The sequence below is a fragment of the Callorhinus ursinus genome, unplaced genomic scaffold (genome assembly GCF_003265705.2).
Source record: "Callorhinus ursinus isolate GAN/ISIS: 27379988/994484 unplaced genomic scaffold, GSC_fseal_2.0 scaffold4, whole genome shotgun sequence".
Taxonomy (NCBI): Eukaryota; Metazoa; Chordata; class Mammalia; order Carnivora; family Otariidae; genus Callorhinus; species Callorhinus ursinus.
This window is the reverse complement of record NW_027397066.1, coordinates 108,143,792-108,164,667: the sequence shown is the minus strand read 5'-3', so window position 1 is coordinate 108,164,667 and position 20,876 is coordinate 108,143,792. Positions and strand designations below refer to the sequence as shown.

At 35.5% G+C, this 20,876-nt stretch overlaps 1 pseudogene; it reads left to right on the top strand.

Annotated features, from left to right (window-relative positions):
* Positions 1 to 18,753: 18,753 nt before the first annotated feature.
* On the top strand, positions 18,754 to 19,327 carry LOC112825914 (S-phase kinase-associated protein 1 pseudogene; annotated as a pseudogene).
* Positions 19,328 to 20,876: the final 1,549 nt, after the last annotated feature.

Genomic DNA, 20,876 nt, shown 5'->3' with positions numbered 1-20,876 from the left:
GGCCCTCCCAGTGGAAAGAGGATAGCTTTTGTAGTCAGAGGTAAATGACGTGGAATTGTGGTCTTCTATTTTGTAGCTGAGGGACGTCAAACAATGGAAGAAATAGTATCAATTTTCACAACGACTTTGAGACTTAAATGAAATAGTACATACTCAGTACCTAGCAGGGGCCTGACAGATGTAGGTACTAGTCTTTCCATTCATCATCATTTGCATTAGCCTTTTTTGCATTAGCTCCAAGAACATACACTTATTTTTGCAACTAGCAAATTTTCTCAGTAATGAAAATGAAAGGATCCTCCAACTTTAAAACGTTTAGATGGGTCTAGATATTATAGTCCAGGTCTACTGTGACTCAAAATTTGAGTAGGGCTCAAGCACCAGTATCAATATTTTAGATGTAGTTCAAAGATTCATCTATTTACCTTTGCCTTCTAATTGATATTCTCAATTCCTTCCTTAGTCTTCTGGTCACACCCAAGCCTTGTCCCCATTGAGGAAGAAGTGTGAATTTCTAGCAGTTGTCCATTTTTATTAGCAGTTAGATTGCAGGAGAGGTGAAGCAAGAGGGAGATATTGAAAAACAGTTTGAGGGCACATGGTGGCTCAGTTGGTTGAGCATCTGACTCTTGATTTTGGCTCAGGTCATGATCTCAGGGGCCTGAGATAGAACCCCATGTGGGGTTCCTCGCTGGGCACAGAGCCTGCTTCAGATTCTTTCTCTCCCTCTGTCCTTCTCCTCACTCACACACACTCTCTCTCTCTCTCTCAAATAAATACAATCTTTTTTAAAAAAGAAAAGGAAGAAAAGAAAATATTTAGAGAGAAATAGAAAGAATATTTTAAGAAAATAAGTTTTTTTTTGCCTTCTTACATGGTGAGAGAGAATAAACTTCCACAGTCTAGTTCATTACATGTTAGTCATTTATCCCAAACATTTCCTCATACCCTGTCTTTTTTTCCCTACTAATTGATTTAAAATATATTTTACATGTTTTATATCTTAATAACTAATAATATTTATTTTATTTATGGCTATTTATTTTATGAATTATTTGAAGAATGGATCTAACTTTTAGAGGATAAGGAGCAAATTAAAATATTCTTGCTCACCTTTGTCAGTGATTTCACGATATACATTTTACTTTGGAATTTATTAGTGGTGTTAAGTGGTACAGATGAGTGCAAAAGCGTACAAAGGAGGATGTGTGTGCATATATGTATTATATATGTGCATATATATATGTAATGTATATATAATGAGGACCTTTGAAATAAAGTTTACAATTCAATTTGAAAGCCTCTCCGTGTCAATCAGGACAACTGAAGTTATTCAGCAGTAAGCAACACTCCACCATACTTCAATAACTTAAAAAACAAAATGTCATCTTTTCTCATACCAGATTCCCAACATGTATCAACTGTGGGCTCTTCTGTATGTTGTCATTGTCCTCACCCTCTGCACCAAGCTAATGGAATAGCCTCTACCTGGAGCATTGCTGTTTTCAGTAGCAGGGAAGAAGAAGAAACTGACTAATCTCACAAAGACAAAAACAGCCTAAGACACTAGCGTTTACAACTTCTCAGACAGGACTGGTCACGTGCACCAGACAAAGCCAAGGGAGACAGCAAGTGAGATTCTGATACATACCCAGAAGAACTAGGGCTGTTCAGAAAATGGCACTGATCACTATCAGACTATAAACTACGTTGTTACTGGCTGCAGGGGCATCTAAAACACCTACACACTCCCAGTAGCCAGCACAGAGCCTGGCACTTAGAAGTAGCCCAGAAAAGAGGCTGCGTGAAGGAGTGTATTGCTGGAAGTGAAGCTGAATGGCAATAATTTTGAAAGCTATTTTCATAATCACCTTAGACTACCTGTTGAGGAAAGGCTGAGATTTGCAGTATGTAGACTCAAATGAAATTGGCTTGCACTGCATGGCAAGTTATAATCAATAACCTCCCATTCCTTATTTTTAAAATGTAAATGAAACCACCTGCCCTAGGGTAGAATGCAAAAGTGCTTTTTAAGCTGCGATATGCTTATAATATTAAATAGATCTCGTTTTTGCCAACCAGAATGAAGCCACACAAGAAAACCCAGCTGGGATAGGTTTATATTCCAAATAAAAACTCAAAATCACAATTATCATCACAGATGGAAATATACAGCTCTGGATAATGTCACTATGGATAAATCCAGGGGCAAAGAATATTGATTGGGGAACATAGATCTCCTCAACTGAACAATCTAGAATCCCCGCCCATATTCCCTCGATTTTTCCCATGCCTGTCTGCCAGCATTATATGTGTCATCTTGCAGAGAGTTCACTGACACCATGTAGCTCAGTTGAATAAATGAATCAGTAAACAATGAAAAATATGTTGAGGCATGCTGTCAATTAAGGATTAAATGTAAGTTGGCTAGAATTACAGAGAGAAGGAAAGAGGATATGGAAGTATAAGAAGAAGGAATGTGTGTGAGTGATTAAATATGAGGTCGTACATAGGGGATCACAGAACAAGCCAAGGAAGGATTGTTCCAATGGAGACGTTAAGAGTAAGATGCATAAGATCTATGTTCAGAGCCCGAACACATATAAGCTTAAAAGCCAAGTGTTGTTTTAAGCAGTTTTTTAGGTTCGTTAGAGCTGATGACCAACCCAAACTCCAAAATCTGAGCAATTAGAGACACATGTATAAGGGCCTTGAGGTTCAGCCATTCGGCTGCTATGCTGAGAACTGGCAATATTCCTTGGGTAATTGGATAGCATTGCCTGCTGCTTTTATATCTCATCTCACTTAGGCATGTATTTGATATTCAGAGAAAATTCAGGATAACTAATGAATGCTGCAAGCACAAATGAATATTATTTTTATGCAGATTTTTTGGCAACTGCGTAAAACATTTGGAGAGAGTAAGCCAGCATCAGAAGCATGGATGGAGAATGGAGGCTTTGCATTCTAATCATATGCCTGCCTCCAGCTCCATCTTAATCTACTTGGGTCTCCCCTCCATCCTCTGACTGTACCATCTGGCTGACCGAACTAAGAGTTCTCGTGGTATATGTTATCTGACAATAGAATAGCAATCACTTAAAATTCTAATAAAGAACTATCCAAGAACTGAGTCATAAATCAAAGCCCCTGTTTTTGTCTCATAAACATCCTCAACTCCTAAGTGGCTGCCGGGCATCCCATTTACATTCTAGATCCTTTTCCAAGGCAGTAAGATGTGGATAAAATGAGCAAAGAATTTGAAGCCAGAAAGTATTTAGGCTTTGTTCTAGCATTCACTAGCAAGATCTGACTGAATCACTCCAGGTCTCCTAAATAATGTTGTTACATCAGATTTTAAAAGCGTATAATAAAGTGCTGTCTGCAGGATTATAAGTATAATTCATGTAAACATTTCTATACACTCTACAGCAATATACAAACATAAGAAAAGTTATAAAACTTTAGTGGCACAAAGGTTTTAAGAAATAGTTCTAAGAAATCACTGAAGTGTCTGAACATAGTAAGATTTTTTTTGCTACTTCTAAATTAATGTAAATCTCACACTTATCCAAGATATGGATTTGTGGTTCTCACATAGCAAACGTTTTGACCAATATACTGAGGGTCAGGTCCACTAAGGAAGGTGGATCTTGGTGTTGAAATGGTTGGAAAACAGTGGTGCCAAAGAATTTTTGTTGCATATTTTTTAATGTTAACTTCATTCATAAAAATACAAATGATCTGTGAAATAATCAAACAGTAACTCTAGAACTCTGCCACTCTGATTTCTGATATGCTTACTATCTAATGCTTATGCCCTTTATTGAATGTGTTTAATTGCCCAAATAGAATTTTTAGGTTTGTATTTCATTTGCAGGATATGTTGATTTGTGTTAATTGCAAAATATCCCAATCAATAACTAGGTCTAATATATTCACCTCAGTTATGGAAGCACCGACAGAAATAATCTAGTCTTTATGTTAGGACTTTCATAAGGAAAAGCATAGCTAACATTTACTGAGTGCTTAACTATGTTCCATATGCAAGGTAGTGTGTGTGTGTGTATTTGTGTGTGTGTGTATTTGTGTGTGTGTGTGTGTAGTTTCATTTAAACCTCAGGAGGGGGGCGCCTGGGTGGCTCAGTCGTTAAGTGTCTGCCTTTGGCTCAGCTCATGATCCCAGAGTCCTGGGATTGAGTCCAGCATCGCATCTGGGTCCTTGGGCTCTCTGCTCAGCAGGGAGTCTGTTTCTCCCTCTCCCCCTGCCTATTGTTCTGCCTAACTGTGCATACTCACTCTCTCTCTCTGTTAAATAAGTAAATAAAATCTTTAAAAAAATAAAAAAATAAACCTCAGAAGAGCCCCATAATTAGATAAACGGAGACTTGTTCAAGGTTACTCAATCGAGATTTGTCTCTAGAACCTTCTTCAGTTGACTAAGAAACTCTCTCTGTGCATCACACCTGTACTTTGTTGGCTAGTCAGCAGGATGCTGGTACATGAGAGTGACACATGAACATAAAAAGAGAGAATGATCTTCTATATGTGGGTGTGCCGCAAATAAACCATAACAAAGGGCCAAATGGAAGGTGAATGTTCATTTTATGAAATGGTTTTTATAAAGAGGACAAAGGGACTCAATTCATATTCAAAGCAAAGTGCGCATTTTAGGAACATTTAAATGCTGATTACTCTTCTGCAATTCTGTTTTAATTAAATACTACCATTAAGAACCACACTAAATAATGTACTAACATTTCAGTTTGTGGATAACATATTAATCTGAGGTTCTCCCCCATCGAAGTGTTAAAAAGTTGGACTTCGAAGTGCAGGGATTTTACAGAACTGTCCCTTCTCCTCCCACACTCTGTGAATATGGAGACATGGTACATAAATTCTGTGTTCACCTAGAACTGGGGTGAGCCAGCCTATCTCAGGGCTGCATGTACACAAATTCAAAGGAAGAACACGAGTAACGAACAATAAGAATGGAGCCATATGATGGGTTCTGGCTTTGGCTCCAATGTGACCGGCGTTGCAATGTACTGTACTCTACACGGTGACATTGAAAGAGACCAGAAAGTTCATAACCAACCCCTTTTTGAACAGAACATAAAATGCAACTTGGAGAATGGAAGTGATTTACAAGAGATCACACAGAAAGTTGATGGCAAAATAAAAGAAAAAAAATCCAAATTTTGAGCAAGTCACATTATTTTAATGGATATTACTACCTCTATAAAATGAAAAATGTTAGCAAGGTAACTTCTTAGATATATCTAGCACAAAGGGCTATAGTTGCTGTATAAGGTCCCAAATGGAAAATGTATGTGTACATAAAACAATGAGCCAAGGGAGTTAGACTTTAGAATTGAGCGACCTGTTCTCTCAGAGCCTTGGTGTCCTCATATTATACAAAGTGTGGGCATGCGTGCATGTGTGTGCTCTTCCTAGTTTGTGTGACTATTCCAAAGTTTACAGGATACAAAGTGTTGGAAGAAAATAACAGCATGTTATTTGGTCCTGTCATCAGTATTTCAACAGACCTTTGGTTGCGTGAACTTTACGTGGTTAAGATAATGCAATTTCTTCAGAAGAGATAGCCATTTTTGGTCAAAACGTAAGAGTTATAGAGATATGTCTGGATCAGTGTGTATTTACTGCGATACTCAAATTTGTCTCATTTTCTGGGCTTGGGATAAATAGTCATCAGACTTTTATCATATGGCAGACTTTGAAGGAAGGTAAGTCTTCAATGTTTATGAGTCACAAGGGTGCCCAACCGGCATAAACATTATCACAAATTCTGGATTGCTTTGTGATAATCGAATGTCAACCTACTATCAATTAGTTACTTTATATATTAAACAATTAGATCTCTGAAACAGTTTCTTCCTCTGTAAAATTAGAATAATAATGACACCTCTTTTAGGGTTTTCTGTGAGGCTAAAAAGAAATAGTAGATATAAAGTACTTAGGATAATGCTTTCTGCATGGTAAAACAGCAACATATTTAAAGATTATTTCTACTCTCATCAATAACTAAATTTTGAAACATTGCACAATCAGTTTGTTTTGTCATAACTTGAGTGGAAAAATAAACCTTGGATAAATGATTTGCTTTCTTAGTCCATTTCACAATTACAACAAAAATCCATAATAGAAATACAGATTTTAAAAACCCAGGAATATTGGACAAAAATTTTATTTCAGAAAAAATAGTGAGAATCAAAATGCATATACACTTTTATCAGGCAGATGATATACTTTTGAAGAAACAGTGAAGAGCCAAAAACAACAAAATAAAGAAGTTGTGAAAAAGTCATTTTATTTGCTGTCTTCTATATCCTGCAAAGATAAATAAGAATTGTTTTGCTCTAGGAATGTTAAATTGTTCCCCCAAATTCCCCTTATTTATCTTCTAAATTCAAAACCATTATTGTGTGCAATGACAGACTTGCTCCCAAAAGTTTGTATTGTTATTGCTATTGACAATACCACGTTCTAAATTTCTGGAGAAAGGACAAACAAAATAAGTTATAGCCCTACAAGGACAGGTTTCTCATGTCTGTGCTCAAATTTAAGCCAATAAAAATGACAGTCTTATTAAAACAAAACAAAGCAACTAAGGGTAAAAGAATAAAGGCAATCATATCCCAAAACTGAAAGAGAGAGATCACTCTTGAAGGGTTCTAAATTTAGTATTGTGGAAGAGGTTAGTGATTAGTTTCACTTCATAAAAAAAAAACCTGTTTCAATATTGCCTTTTCAGTTCACTTTGGATGAATATAAATAAATGAAAATTCCCGCTTGTTAAGAATGTCCATCACTTCAGGGTATGTGTAAGTGGAACGTTGGGAATGAGCCTGCATTAGGATTTCAAGAATTGAATAATTTGCTTTCTTATATTTCAGGGAAAGTTGGTCTAAGCAAAATATTAATGCGACCAGTATCTATGAGCTTCAAGGTAGAAGAGCATATTAATGCACTGATTTTATTTCACTGAAGGAATATGACACTTCTGGACAGTTTAAGAGATTGGTTGCAATATATGGAAAGAAAGAAAAGCGATCATGGAAGCCACACTGTGCTGTTCTGTGATGCTCAAGTCATAGCAGACATTAATAAGTCACTAGCTATTTTCACATGCTTGTCATAACCTTCGTGTCACAATTTCAGTGAAGAGAGAATATAAAACAAAGAACTTCAGGGAGAGAAAGTTAAAGCAAGCCTGTCAAGGATTGGCAGGCCCAAATTTGATCTCCCTTCTGTTTTCCTCACTGTTCCCTGAGAAGCTTGTGTCAATCTCACTTGGGCCAAGTTTTCAAACATAGCACCTAATTTGGGAAGTATCTGAACACAATCAAGTTGTCACCAGGCCATCTTGTGGGCATTCAGGCTTTCTGATAATGATACTAATTTGGATAGCCCAATTTAGATCCTTGTGCTTACATTAGTCTCTATGAAATCAGAATATAAATTTTGCTTCTTAAAGTTGTAAACATAAGATGTATTAAGAGCCTCGAGTTAGCAAGACACTTAAAATAACATCTATTCTTGTATATGACTTTGTGTTACTCTGGGAATAACTAATTGGTGGCTCACCACAGGCTTTTAAGTTACGTATTAATATTGAACAGCAGGATTAAAAGGGAGCAAAGGCCAAGACTTTGGGATAGTATTTTGGGATGAAGATAATTAATCGATTTAATTGTTAGTATGAACACCATTGATGTTAGTTCTGTGCAAAAGTTAACTATGCCAACCACAATTTTATTTCAAAAACACAATGAAAAAGAACCTCAAATAAGTAATTGGTATGTGTATACATATGTGTGTCTGTGTGTGTATAGATAGATAGATAGATAGATAGATAGATAGATAGACAGATAGATAGATATAAGTAAATAGTTAATATTGCTTATTTGGATATCGGGAGTTAGAGCTAAAATTTGGGTTAATGTTATTAAGCCAGTCTTAAGCATATGTAGCATCTTCATGCTCTTAAACAAAATTTTATGCAGAATCTTGAAGGAGGTTAAAGATAACTTCATCAAGCCTAGGCATTTAGAGAAAGGCATAATCATCCTTCCGTTGGAAGCCTGCACAACACTATGCAGAGAACAGTCAAAAAAATTTAGAGTTAGTAATTTTTAAATATATTTGTGTTTTGTACAACAGAGTATTCTATATTCTAGCATTTTCCATCAAAAAAGGAGATAAATAACTAATTAGTTTGAAAAAAAATCAAGTCTACTTTCCTTGATACTCCCTTGTATCACATCACATTTTTACAAATGCAAGGATTTCTTCTGCCCTTAATTTAACACAAAACCCCTTATTTAAGCTATATGCCAGCAGATTTTTAAAATGTACATATGCACATACATACAGGTATGCATGCATACATACATATCCCTATACATTCATATTTTAACTTTATTATTTAGGAAATCAAAAAATTATTACAAAAAAGTTATAAAAATACAGGTTTTTCTTCAAATTGTATCTCTCCTCATATTTCAGTCCCAGTTTAGGTGAGCCATGTTTCCATAGAAGGTGTGTTCCCAGGTTTCTTGTGACTTTTTACTCAGCCACCCTCCTATCCTGATCTACATGTCTGAACCTGGCTCAGTTGATCAATCCCAAGAAAGGAGGGAGAGAAGAAATAGAAAGGAAGCAGTGTTCTGTTAAGGAATGGGTATGGAACTTGCTGTATGACTGCTGTTTATTTTCCATTAAGTGAGAACTTAGGTGGAAACAGACCAAAAAGCTGAGAAATGTTGTCTCCAGCTGGACTTCCATGGATGCTATGAAAACAAGTGTGCAAGGAGGGTAGTGTGTGAAAATGGATACTGGGGAAAATTAGTAAGCCTTGCCATGGTGATGCATTTCTAATTTGAAAATCTGATATTTAAAAAGTTCATCATCTCCAGAAAATCCACCAGTACTTTGAAATTGAGAGTTCCCTAGACACTGTCACTCTTTTAAATTAGCATTGTTTTGAGACTTAATCTGGTGAAGAATCCTTCCTCTTCCATTGCTTTGTCAGAGTCAGAGCAGTTCTTTTTTTTTTTTTCTTTTGTATTCCTTTTTTATTTTCCAGTAACAGCCTGCATTTCTACCATAGTTCTCTACTTGGCAAACTCTGACTGTCAGAGTGAGAGCCCTTTTGAGCTCAAGTCCAATGCACGTACCTTACAGTCTATGATAGTAGCTGTGACAGGAGCAATGTCACACATATTTTTGAGAGGAAATGGTCAACGGCACTTTCCTTTCTGAACATTATGTGGTAAAGGAAGATCGCAAGATGATTTATAATTAGTAGTGGAATGTAGCTTTGTGACAGAATGGAGATTAGAACGCAGGGTATATTTGACAAAATCACAGAAAATACCAAATCATAGTTTCATAATATGAACAGGTACATTCTTACTTAACCCACACAAGACTAACATCCCCATACAGTGCAAATCAAATTTTCAAATGTAACCATTTCTGACTTGTTTTGGAAATAAGAGTCTTGTATAGATCTACTGTCATAAAAAAATAAGAGGAGGGGCACCTGGGCAGCTCAGTTGGTTAAGATTAGCATTTGCCTTTGGCTCAGGTCAAGTTCCCAGGGTCTTGGGGTCAAGCCCCCATTAGGTCAGTCTCCCTGTTCAGCGGGGAGTCTGCTGCTCCCTCTTCCTCTCCCGCTGCCCCTCTGTGTCCCTCTCCCACTCATGCTCTCTCTCTTTCTCTCTCTCTCAAATAGATAAATAAAATCTTTTTTTTCTTTTTAAATAAGAGGAATCAGTGTGGGCTATTTAGGTGTGACTTTAATTAATGAGATTCAAAATTTGTGATTTGGTTTCTGAAATCTCTGGGGTTTAGATTTATATATCCTGTCTAATTCATTTTCATGAATTTTAATAATATTTGGCAATTGATTTTTAAAGGCTAAATTAAACTAGTAAGTAAAATTTACTTTTTGAGAAAAGTCTCAATTCTTGAAAGTTAATATTTAATGCGGACTGAATGGCAGGATCAAAGGAAGTCTACTAATTGCCCCCAAGGTAAAGGACAGTTTTTAACCTTGACTGGATCTTATATCACAAACTAGGACTTGGATGTCAATGTGTAAATATATGTTCATCCACAGAGCAGATGGTAGGATCCTTCCAGAAATGGATAGTCTTGTGGACAAATAATCAAGAACCAAAATGATATTCATTTATCCAATAAATACTTATATGCTTATTGCATTCATTCTTTGTCAGGGTCCTATGATAGACACAAAGAATTCAGCAGAGGAAATAAAATGGTCTATGCTCTTACAGAATTTAAATTCTAAGGTGAAAGACTGGCAATAAACACATCATTACAATTTTGATGACTGTCATGAAAGGAGATTCAGAAAGATCGTTTACTGAGGTACCCAATCTGCTCTAGGAAGATTAGTAAAGGAAGTGGCATCTTAGTTAATACATAAAGGATGACATAAAACTTACGTATATGTAGTGGTGAAAAAGAGGAGCTCCAGAAAGAAGTGATTTCCTGTTCTAATGTCTGCATGTGAAAAGAGAAACTGTGTGTGGAATCAATTGAGTAAGTCCCATTTGTCTGAAGCATAGAAAAACATGGGTATTGAAAAGGAATAAGAAATGAACTTCCAGAGGTGGGTAGAGACAATGTTTTACACAGACTTGCTATCCATATTGAGCGTTTAGAAGTTTTTGTAAATGGCAATAGGAATTAGGAAAAATGGTCAAGAGGCTCTATCACTAGTCTAGGCATTAAAAGGCAGTGGTTCTCTGGTCTATAGCAATGGCAAGGGTAAAGAGAAGGTGACAGAAGGGAGAAGTGTTTGGATCAATAACATTTGGTGATAGACTGAAGGAGGAAGAGAGGGGAGTCAAGGATGATTCGAAAGTTATTGGCTTCAGCACCTGGGTATATGGTGTTGGCATTGAATGAGATTGAAAACACTGGAGGAGGGTTTTGTTCAAGAGTGTAGGGAAAGGTCATGAGTCTACTGGTTTAATTTGTCTTTAAGACACCCCAATAGAAAGATCCAATGAGACACTGGACATATAATTTGTAGCTCAGTGCAGGTTCTAGATTGGAGATGAGAATTCAAACCTTCTCAGCCTATCTCTGGTAGTTGAATCCCTTGGGAGTGGAGGAGATTACTTGAAGAGAATATTAATGGACAACAAATACATATTAAGACAGGTTAAATCAAGATATAGAATTGAAGTCAGGAAGGATATTCTTTCACTTTAATAAATGACCTAAATGGAGTGATACACAAACTTCTCCATTTTTAGCATATACCTAGTTCAAAAAGAACAAACGTTTTTTTCTGAAAGAGTAATGATTTTTATTAATAGGTGATGGGGCACCAGGGCAGCTCAGTAGGTTAATTGTCCAAGTCTTGACTTCAACTCAGGTCATGATCTCGGGGTTCTAAGATTGAGCCCCACATCAGGCTCCAACTCAGCAGGAATCTGCTTGAGATTTTTTTCCTCTCCCTCCCCTTCTACTCCTCCCCCTTGCTTTCCCTCTCTAAAATAAATAAATAAATCTTAAAAAATTTCAGATTTTAAAATAGATATTGATTTCTAGAACAAAAACAGTTAATTTACAGTCTAAAGAATTATAAAAGATAACAAATAATGTTAAATTACTAGGGAATATAAGCAAATTAATTCCAATAGAAATAGCCTAAACAAGACACTGAATAATCTAGAACTATGAAAGTGATATTATGTGTTCCAGTAACAGATCATTACTTAATGAAACTACATCTCTTAAAAAAAAAGACACTACATCTATTACTAGATTATAAGTAAAAGATTCTTCATCTAAAATTATTTTTCTTATTGTATTTCTCTCTAGAGTCATATGTAAGAGAGTTAGAGTTTATCTTACCACTCAAGAAGGGTAAGATAAAAAGTTAAAGTTTCAAGTTCTACTGAAATTTTTTTTTGGGAATGATAGTTCTTATAAAATAATAAGGCACACATATACATTTGTGTAGGAATTAAGTTTCTCTCATCTTTACTACCCTTATTAATACTTGGAGATATTCTAAATATTAAGTTCATGATCCTAAGAAGAGTTGGTGACTTGTCTTCAAAATAATGAGGAAACTTTGTGTGTTGGGGGGGAGAAGCCCACTAGAGTTATAGGATCTATATTTACACCCTGATTTTACAATTTACTTAAGTTTTGTAAAACTCAGAATTTTCATCCGGAAAATAGATTTAAAATATTTCAATAAACTAAACTGTGAAGTATTAAATGAAATGAGGTAAGTGATAGATTTTGTTACAATGTCCAAAGCAGCTTAATTGCTGTTTGGAATTCAGTCATATAAATAAAGAACACTATTATCACACAATTCAAGGAGAAATAAAAAGAAAGACATCTGTGACATAATAAATTTATTCCAGAGCACATAAGAGCAAAGGCAAAAGGTTACATCTACTAAACCACTGATATTTCTTGAAGAAAGCCACACTGACATCAAAGACTACTATTCACCTCCATCTGTGACACCCCCACGAAGGAGGAAAACATGAAGACAGTTATAACAATGTGAACACAGTGGATTTGCATAATTCAAAACTACATATTAAAAAGCTACATGAAAGTCCTTGAAATGTTGGAAATCTTTGAAAACCCTGTAAGTTAATAGGCAAATGAGAGCTTTGGAAATCTCATATACCATGTAAAAATAGAAGAATAAAGTTGTAAATTGAATTAGCTTTTCTTTTTCATAGAATTTATGAACTTAATAAACAAAACTGACTTGCTTCTCCAGGAAGATGACTTAATGTAATCAGTATTTTTAAAATGAATTCTCCCCCACTTGACTTAATTGCTCACACTGGTCTTTTTTTCTATGCAGTGTATCTTTGGCTTTCTCACACTGGCAGTCACAGAAGTTAAAAGTTTAAGTAACTAGCATCTCTGAAGCTTTTGCTCTAGTTTCACGTCAGTGTCTATCTCTACAGTACAGACTAGTAGCCTTATACGAGCTATAAGCAATGTGTGACAAGTGTCTACAGTGTATGCAAACACGAGTGAAATTAGCTTTCATTCCTCACAGGAGTCATTACATAGTAGTTGTGAACAATATAAATTACTTCTTGTCATCTTTTTACATTTGATCAGTTGAAGGATCCCTTTATAAAGTGTGAGGAAGAGGAAAACTATTGGCAATATGACACCCCTTTATGTTCAATTTGAAAGTTTGTTCAATTTTATATTCACACTACTCTACTTTCTGATGGTCTCTCTTTTCAAAATGGGATTCCTTTGATAGTCAGGCATCTTATATCTTATTCCTCCAGGCTAAGATCTCTATTTTCACTGCTTCCTTTGGAAATTAGAATTTCTCTCTTCCACAATATTAAGTAGAGGCTTTTTTAAAGTGCTTATGACTTGACAAAAAAATGCATTAGCTGTGAAAACTGACAAGAAGTTGTGCTTGTGGAGATTGCAAGAAGCAGCAAAGCCTCTATTACTAACATATTGCTTTTTATTATAAAATATGACTCCCATTAGTTTTGGGCTACAGCCAAGTCTCTTCTCATAGTTTAAAAAGGAGTTACCTTGACAAGATTCGACTTAAATCACATCTTGATCTATATTATGAACACAAAAGAACCCTTTCTGCATTAAAGTGACATAAGAGTCTGATTTATAAACCTAAAGCAAAGAAATTCAGAGTTAAATAAATCAAATGACTTAGCACTTGTCCCTAGGTTTTTTTTTTTTTTTGCAAAGGTGTGAAATCTATGAGGGGAAAAAAAAAGAATAAATGCAATACCAAGTATTCCATCTGTAAATTCAAAGTATTATGTGAGCATATTAAGCATGTGTTTTCAGTTTGGTGAATTTCAAAAAGATAATTAGAAATAAGACAATTGTCTCCTCAGAACTAGAATGTAATTTGCGGTGTTTCTGGACCCATAACAATCGTGAGTGTGCTTTTTTTCTTTCTTTTTTTTTTTATTTTTCTTGAAGCATGATACAGGTTTACAGCTAGTTCACATATTTCATAATCTTAAACACCCTCAGGAAAATTTATTTCTGGTCAACTTAGAGAGTTAAACCACCTAGTATTTCTCTAAAGCCCCCAAACTTAATAACTCTACAGTGTGTAAAAGAAAATCTCTCTACAGAGAACAGAACATAGCCACAAGGAAAAGAGACAGGTATCTACTAAAAAAAAAAAAAAAAAAAAAAATTCAATCAGTGTCAAGCAGCATTCTGAATGCTTCCAAATTAGACAAAATCCAAGCCTTCATGAAATTTACTTTAAGGATGATTCTAAGGCAAATGTGACAGTTATCTAATTATTTCCTGAGTTGGAGGGTAAATCAAAAAATGGAAGTAGAAGATGGGGACAAGATATTACAGGAAAACTTTAGAAATAAAAGCATATTTAACTACGTTTTAAGGATGATTTAGGGGGTGGAAGTGCTCTAACCAGAAGGAATACGAGAGAAAGCCTGACTTGAAGAAACATGTGCTGGTGGCATAAGAAGAACAGCAATTTAATGGAGATAGAGAAGAGACGTAGGAGAGACTTAGGCCATGCATTTGGGACATCGAGGGTCTGCATTTCTTAGCTATGGTCTTGACAACATAATTCAAGATTTAGGATGAGATTCCCAACCACATGAGAAATGACGTGTGGACAGCTGGGGTAGCTCCATTCCTCCTCAGTAAGGATGTTCCACAGGCTGAAGTAGAAATGAAGTTTCATCTGCTTTTCCTTTTTGACTTCAAATGCTGCCCAATCTCCATAATATCTACAGGGACAATTACTCTCTAAGGAGTGACCCAGCTAGAAATAGTTAAAAATAAGCCTGCAAACTAAATTCAGTACTCTTGCTGTTTACATGCAACTGAATTTTACATATTAACAAATCAGTAAATATTTTTGCAAAATGTCTTTAACACTAAATGTATTAGCTGCTAAGCTATTTTTTTAAAGAAGTATTTTAAAGTATTTTAAAGTATTTTTAAAGAAGTATTTAGAAGGTGCTTCACTAGAAATCCAATTCAATATAAAAATGCTTAAGTAGTTTCATAAGCAATATAATATATTTTTAAATTATTAATGCTATTTCTATGCATGACTAAAACTAACACAATAGAAGTTAGTATTTGCATGAAGTTGTAACACTACTCTGCTTTTCTGATTACATGAAACCCAATATAATACATTTATTTTAAATTACTAAGATATATAGAGTTGCATGTATTTACTCAGACCAAGTTAAAATATTTGGTCTTTATTTTATCACTGTATAGTTTTTCTTCCATGTAAATATGTTGAAGTTAATGAAGGAAATGGAAAAAAAAATCTAAATTAGCAGTTCTTTATACTACTGCTACCGATGAAAGTGTACATTTTAATTAAGATAGAACAAAAGAGCTAATTACTACTGGACCCAAATTCTCATGGCAGGGATTAGGACTAATTTTTGTTTTACTTGTTTTTAAACAACATGCATGAAGCACTTGTCATGTTTGCGTGAGTTAGTAGTTTTTACTCGAGTAACAAATTCTAACATGGAAGAATAGTTGAGGTAGAAGATAATTTTTAGATGATAAAACTCCATGCCAGAATTTTCAGGAAACACGTTTTATGGATTGAAAAGCTAACACTCTCTCATAACTTGGCTAGTTCCAGAGCTGAGGCCAGATCCAGCTCTTACCTAGAAACCAGTGGTCTGCCCACCATGTCACACTGAGTCATCGTGGCCTGGAACCGCATGGTCAGAACACTAACACTTAATGATGACTACAAATGAATAGCTTTAACAAAGGACAGCTTAAAATGATAAACTAATTCTCTGCCATTAAATTTTGAACAAACCTAATGAAGGATTCTGCCTTACTTCATACTAGATCACTTAGGTATTAAGAAGACAAAGCTTGAGGGGTGCATGGGTGGCTCAGTTGGTTAAGCCTCGGACTCTTGATTTTGGCTCAGGTCACGATCTCGGGGTCATGATCTCAGGATTGTGAAATTGAGGCCTGCATCAGGCTTGCAAACAGCGTAGAGTCTGCTTCAGATTCACTCTCCCTCTTCCTCTGCCCCTCCCACTCGTGCTCTTCTTCTCTTTCTCTCTAGGATAAATAAATGAATCTTTAAGAAAGAAGAAGAAGAAGAAGACAAAACTTGAGCAAAACATACAATTAAATTACTTTCCCCAAACATGTAATATAATTACATTTATTATTATTGATTATATGAACTATATTGATTATATAATGGTTATATTAAGATATAGAATATAACCAATTATATATAATGATTATATTAAACTATAATCAGAGATAAACTCCTTAGTATTTTACAAGAAGATGAAGGAGACTCTTTTGGAGTCAAGACTGATTTTGTCTTTTAGTTTAACACACTTCAAACTGAGTCTATAAACCATCAGCTTAATTGATTAATAAATGACATGTCAAATCGTTGAACCAAAATGGTTACTCAACTGATTGACTGAGGGCAAATGCTTAAGGTTGCCAAGAATGTTTAATCATCACTTTTTAGTGGAAGAATATAAACACTCCCAAATATTTTTTAATAAAAAGAAATTAATGGAGATAACACTGGGCTTGAAAAGTAGAAGGTGAGTTTGAACCCACATTCCAGCACTTCCTGGCTACATGTCTGCTGCTAGGCTACTTAATAATTTGTAAAATGAGGGCAGCATTACCTGATTTCTACCTGACAGGAAGTTTAAGGGATTAATATAGTATAGTCAAGTTAGATTTATATCTATATTTATATCTGTATCTATATTTATATATCTTTGCATTGGAGGCTGTGGCAGTCAGTTAAAAAAAACAAACAAACAATTTTAACCAGTGCAAAATTATTTAGCCATCCAATTGTTCCACCACCATAAATTATAGTATGCAGAGTATTTTGGACATTATTGTTCCTATGCTCCTCTGCTTTCCCAACTTTCCAAACCCCACCTGTGGCCAATGGTGGTACATTAACAAACTTTCTAGCTGTCTGGCTACCAGTTGAGTCCAGCCAAGAGGATCAACAGCAGGAGTTTGGAGAGAGGAAGAAGATCACGCTACCCATTCCCCCAGCTCTGAATGGAAGGTTCACTGCCCAACTATGCGCCTTAATTGAAGATCACAGAACTTGTCAAGGTACCATCTCTTCTGATTCCTATAACTTCATCTTGCCCTTATTTTTCAGGATTAGGGGTAATAATAGTGCTCCGTGTCATTATACAATCCCCCTCAATTTTGCTATACGTTGCTACATCTTGATGAATACTTTTACTAGACTGTCTTCAAATTCCTAATTTGACAATGTAGTCCATTCACTACCAGGAGCTTGACTGATACAACACATTAGAACCTGGTAATAATCCACAATGGTAAGGATGGCATCTGGGTTGTTTATTTTTTTCCCCAGTAATAACTTTAATAACTAGTGATTTGCTTAATTCCATTCCTACTCTCTTACACAATACCCCTTAAAAGCAATAATATATGTTTTCAAGTAAGTGGTCTCTTTTAGGCTGTACCACTGACCAAGTAAAGCTAACTGGCATATACCTCAAAATCAATCCCTACCACTTGCAAATAAATAAAAGGTGAATGATAGAGTTCAATAAAGCAAGTCACAATACTTCTTGACAAGCAGTTGGCACCAATTTTCACCAATCTTTGGTACTAATTTTGTGAAAGATGAGAATAACCAGTATATATGCCAGAGGAAAAAAAACATCACAGAAGACTTAGTTTTAGCATATACAATACAGGGAAAACAAATGGCAGCAAGGAACTGTGTCCTGGAGAAATGGGAACTCCCTGAAATTTCTGTTTCTTCATTGAAGTAGGAGTTTGGCTACAAAGGTCAATATTTCGAGAAAATAAATAGCAACATGAATTACACAGTGCTGATTCCATAGTCACTCATATTTCTATAGGAGACACAATAATACATTTTTTTGTTAGGCTTGATTTTTATTTCATGTTTTTTGACTTATTTGAACATGATAGATTAGATAGATGATCACGTTAGGTAATGATTTTGAAAAAGTAATGCTGTGAATGATTCTCTGATCTTAGAAAATGTTGTGGCATTTCCATATTACTAGACTACAACAAATGAAGTTTCTTAAAAACAGAATATATACTTTGAAGTGTTTTGTAAGTATGAGTTGGCACTGATGTGGATAGATCCAAATCACAGTTCAATGTTTGACGTTATTCACTGTTTAAAATAATCCTAAATCTCAAACCAAAACCCACATACGCCTTTTTTGGGAAATGAACCAGAATTTAATGCTGATCTCTATCTATCAAAATTTTACTCCAAGAAAGGCCAGAAGCTGAGGACTTGTCTGCATGCAGACTGGGGGAAGAGGAACCAGGAAGAAAGCAAAGAAGGAGCAGGAGAGGCACCAGGGGACTGAGCATCATAGAGGAGAGAGTCTCAGCATGGAGGAAGTGGTAGATGGGTCCACAGGAGCTCCCTGATTCCTAGGAAAGAGGCACTTCTGCAGAAGTCAAATGGCTGCACCATTGAGCTTCTGCAGGGAGGAGATCACAGGCTGCTCTTCAGAAAACAGGCTGATTATGGATTTCCATTACATCTTGCGGCCTATGCTCTGTCCACTCAGATGCTTATGGCATGGCCCCCGGCTGTTCTAGATCTGAGCCTTGCTTATGCCCCGGCACTAAGTTTCAGCTGACACTGCTCTGTTCTTGTCAGCCTACAGCCTGCAATCTGCCTGAGACTGAGCACCATGCCTTCAATTAAGTTGCAGAGTCCCGATGGAGAGATATTTGAGGTTGATGTTGAAATTGCCAAACAGTCTGTGACTATCAAGACCATGTTGGAAGATTTGGGAATGGTTGATGAAGGAGATGATGACCCAGTTCCTCTACCAAATGTTAACGCAGCAATATTAAAAAAGGTCATTCAGTGGTGCACCCACCACAAGGATGACCCCCCCTCCTCCCAAGAATGATGAGAACAAAGAAAAACAGACAGATGATATCCCTGTTTGGGACCAAGAATTCCTGAAAGTTGACCAAGGAACACTTTTTGAACTTATTCTGGCTGCGAACTACTTAGACATCAAAGGTTTGCTTGATGTTACATGCAAGACTGTTGCCAATATGATCAAGGGGAAAACTCCTGAGGAGATCCGCAAGACCCTCAATATCAAAAATGACTTTACTGAAGAAGAGGAAGCCCAGATACGCAAAGAGAACCGGTGGTGTGAAGAGAAGTGAAATGTTATGCCTGACACTGTAACACTGTAAGGATTGTTCCAAATACTAGTTGCACTCCTCTGTAATTGTTAATATTAGACAAACAGTAGACAAATGGCAGCAGCAAATCAGTTGTTTAAGCAGAATATTGTCCTCCTTGCATGTGTAGTTTGAGTACAGGTTCCAAACTTATGGCTGAGTTTCTTCTTGTATGATCAAAAGTTTCTTTTTTCTTTGCTCTAAATAAACCTGAACTGTGAGTTCTCTGTAGAAGGTGAAAAAAAAAAAAAAGTCTCTATGCTTTGCAAGCCAAATAAGGAGGGGGAGCAAAACAGGGAGGGAAAGCATGAATTTTAGTATAGCTTTAGAATCTAAGACGTAAAATAACTTGTCAAAGCATCTAGTTGAATCTTAAGGAATAGCTTCCAAACTGAGCCTATCTAAATCATTAAGAATAATAGCTTTCATTTGTTTTTCTACTTAAAAAAATAGTGTGGTACTATATAGAATAGAAAGTTAAGATCATCAGGCCTATAGCTGACAACTCTGGGTACAAAAGAGCTCCATCTATAGAAAATCTTTTCTTTTAAATCTGAACTATATTAGGGATTCTGAAAAATTTTTAAAAGAATGTAAGTTAATGGTTTATAATTAGGGCTTTAATATAATGATTCATACCATTGACTCATCAACTTTCCTTTCATGCAAATAGATTACTTCACAACTCATGAAATGACAGGTATCAAAATAGCCACTAGAAAAAATTTTAATCCCTTAAATCACATAAGTAAGTTAGGAAAGTGACTCAAGATTAGATAACTGGGCCACAAACGTAACTGATGAAATAAATGATGGGGAAGGTGTTGCTGTTTTGATATAAATTCTTTCATTCCATGATATTTTTCATATGAGATCCAAGAAAATTCACTGACTTATTAATTTTTTTAAGTAGGCTCCACGTCCAGTGTGGAGTCCAATGCAGGCCTCGAACTCACAACCCTGAGATCAAGACCTGAGCTGAGATCAAGAGTCAGATGTTTAACCGGCTGAGCCACCCAGGTGCCACTAAAATTTTAATATTATAGCAACTCATCTTTTTCTTTGGATATATCTTAGTTTTTATCACTTTATATTAAATTTTAAAAGAAAATATCCGAACATTTAATTAAGAGCTTAAAATGACAGGAATTAAGTAATTTATGTCTATGAACAATAATAAGCATTTAGTAAATAAAAAGAATATACAATTAGTTCATGTGCAAGGGAAGCAACTTTATTAACAAGAATGATTTTGGTGATATTTAATTTTTAATGCAGTTCCTAGATATTTGTTTACGTAAGTATAAATTGGTTCATCTTATTTAAATTTCTTGGCCATGAAATTGCACTTGTAATATAGTTGTATAATAATTATAAAGAATTCGTCATATCCACACAGTTTCTGTATGATTGGCATTAAGGTTTTCACTGCTGGTATTTAGTGAGAGCTTTGGATTAAATGTGTCACAAGTACATTCTAATTAAACAAAAAAAATGAGTTGATTGCAGCAGAATGAATTTTGTTTAGATATCTAAGATATTGCTTTCCAAAGAGTTATCTGAAGAAT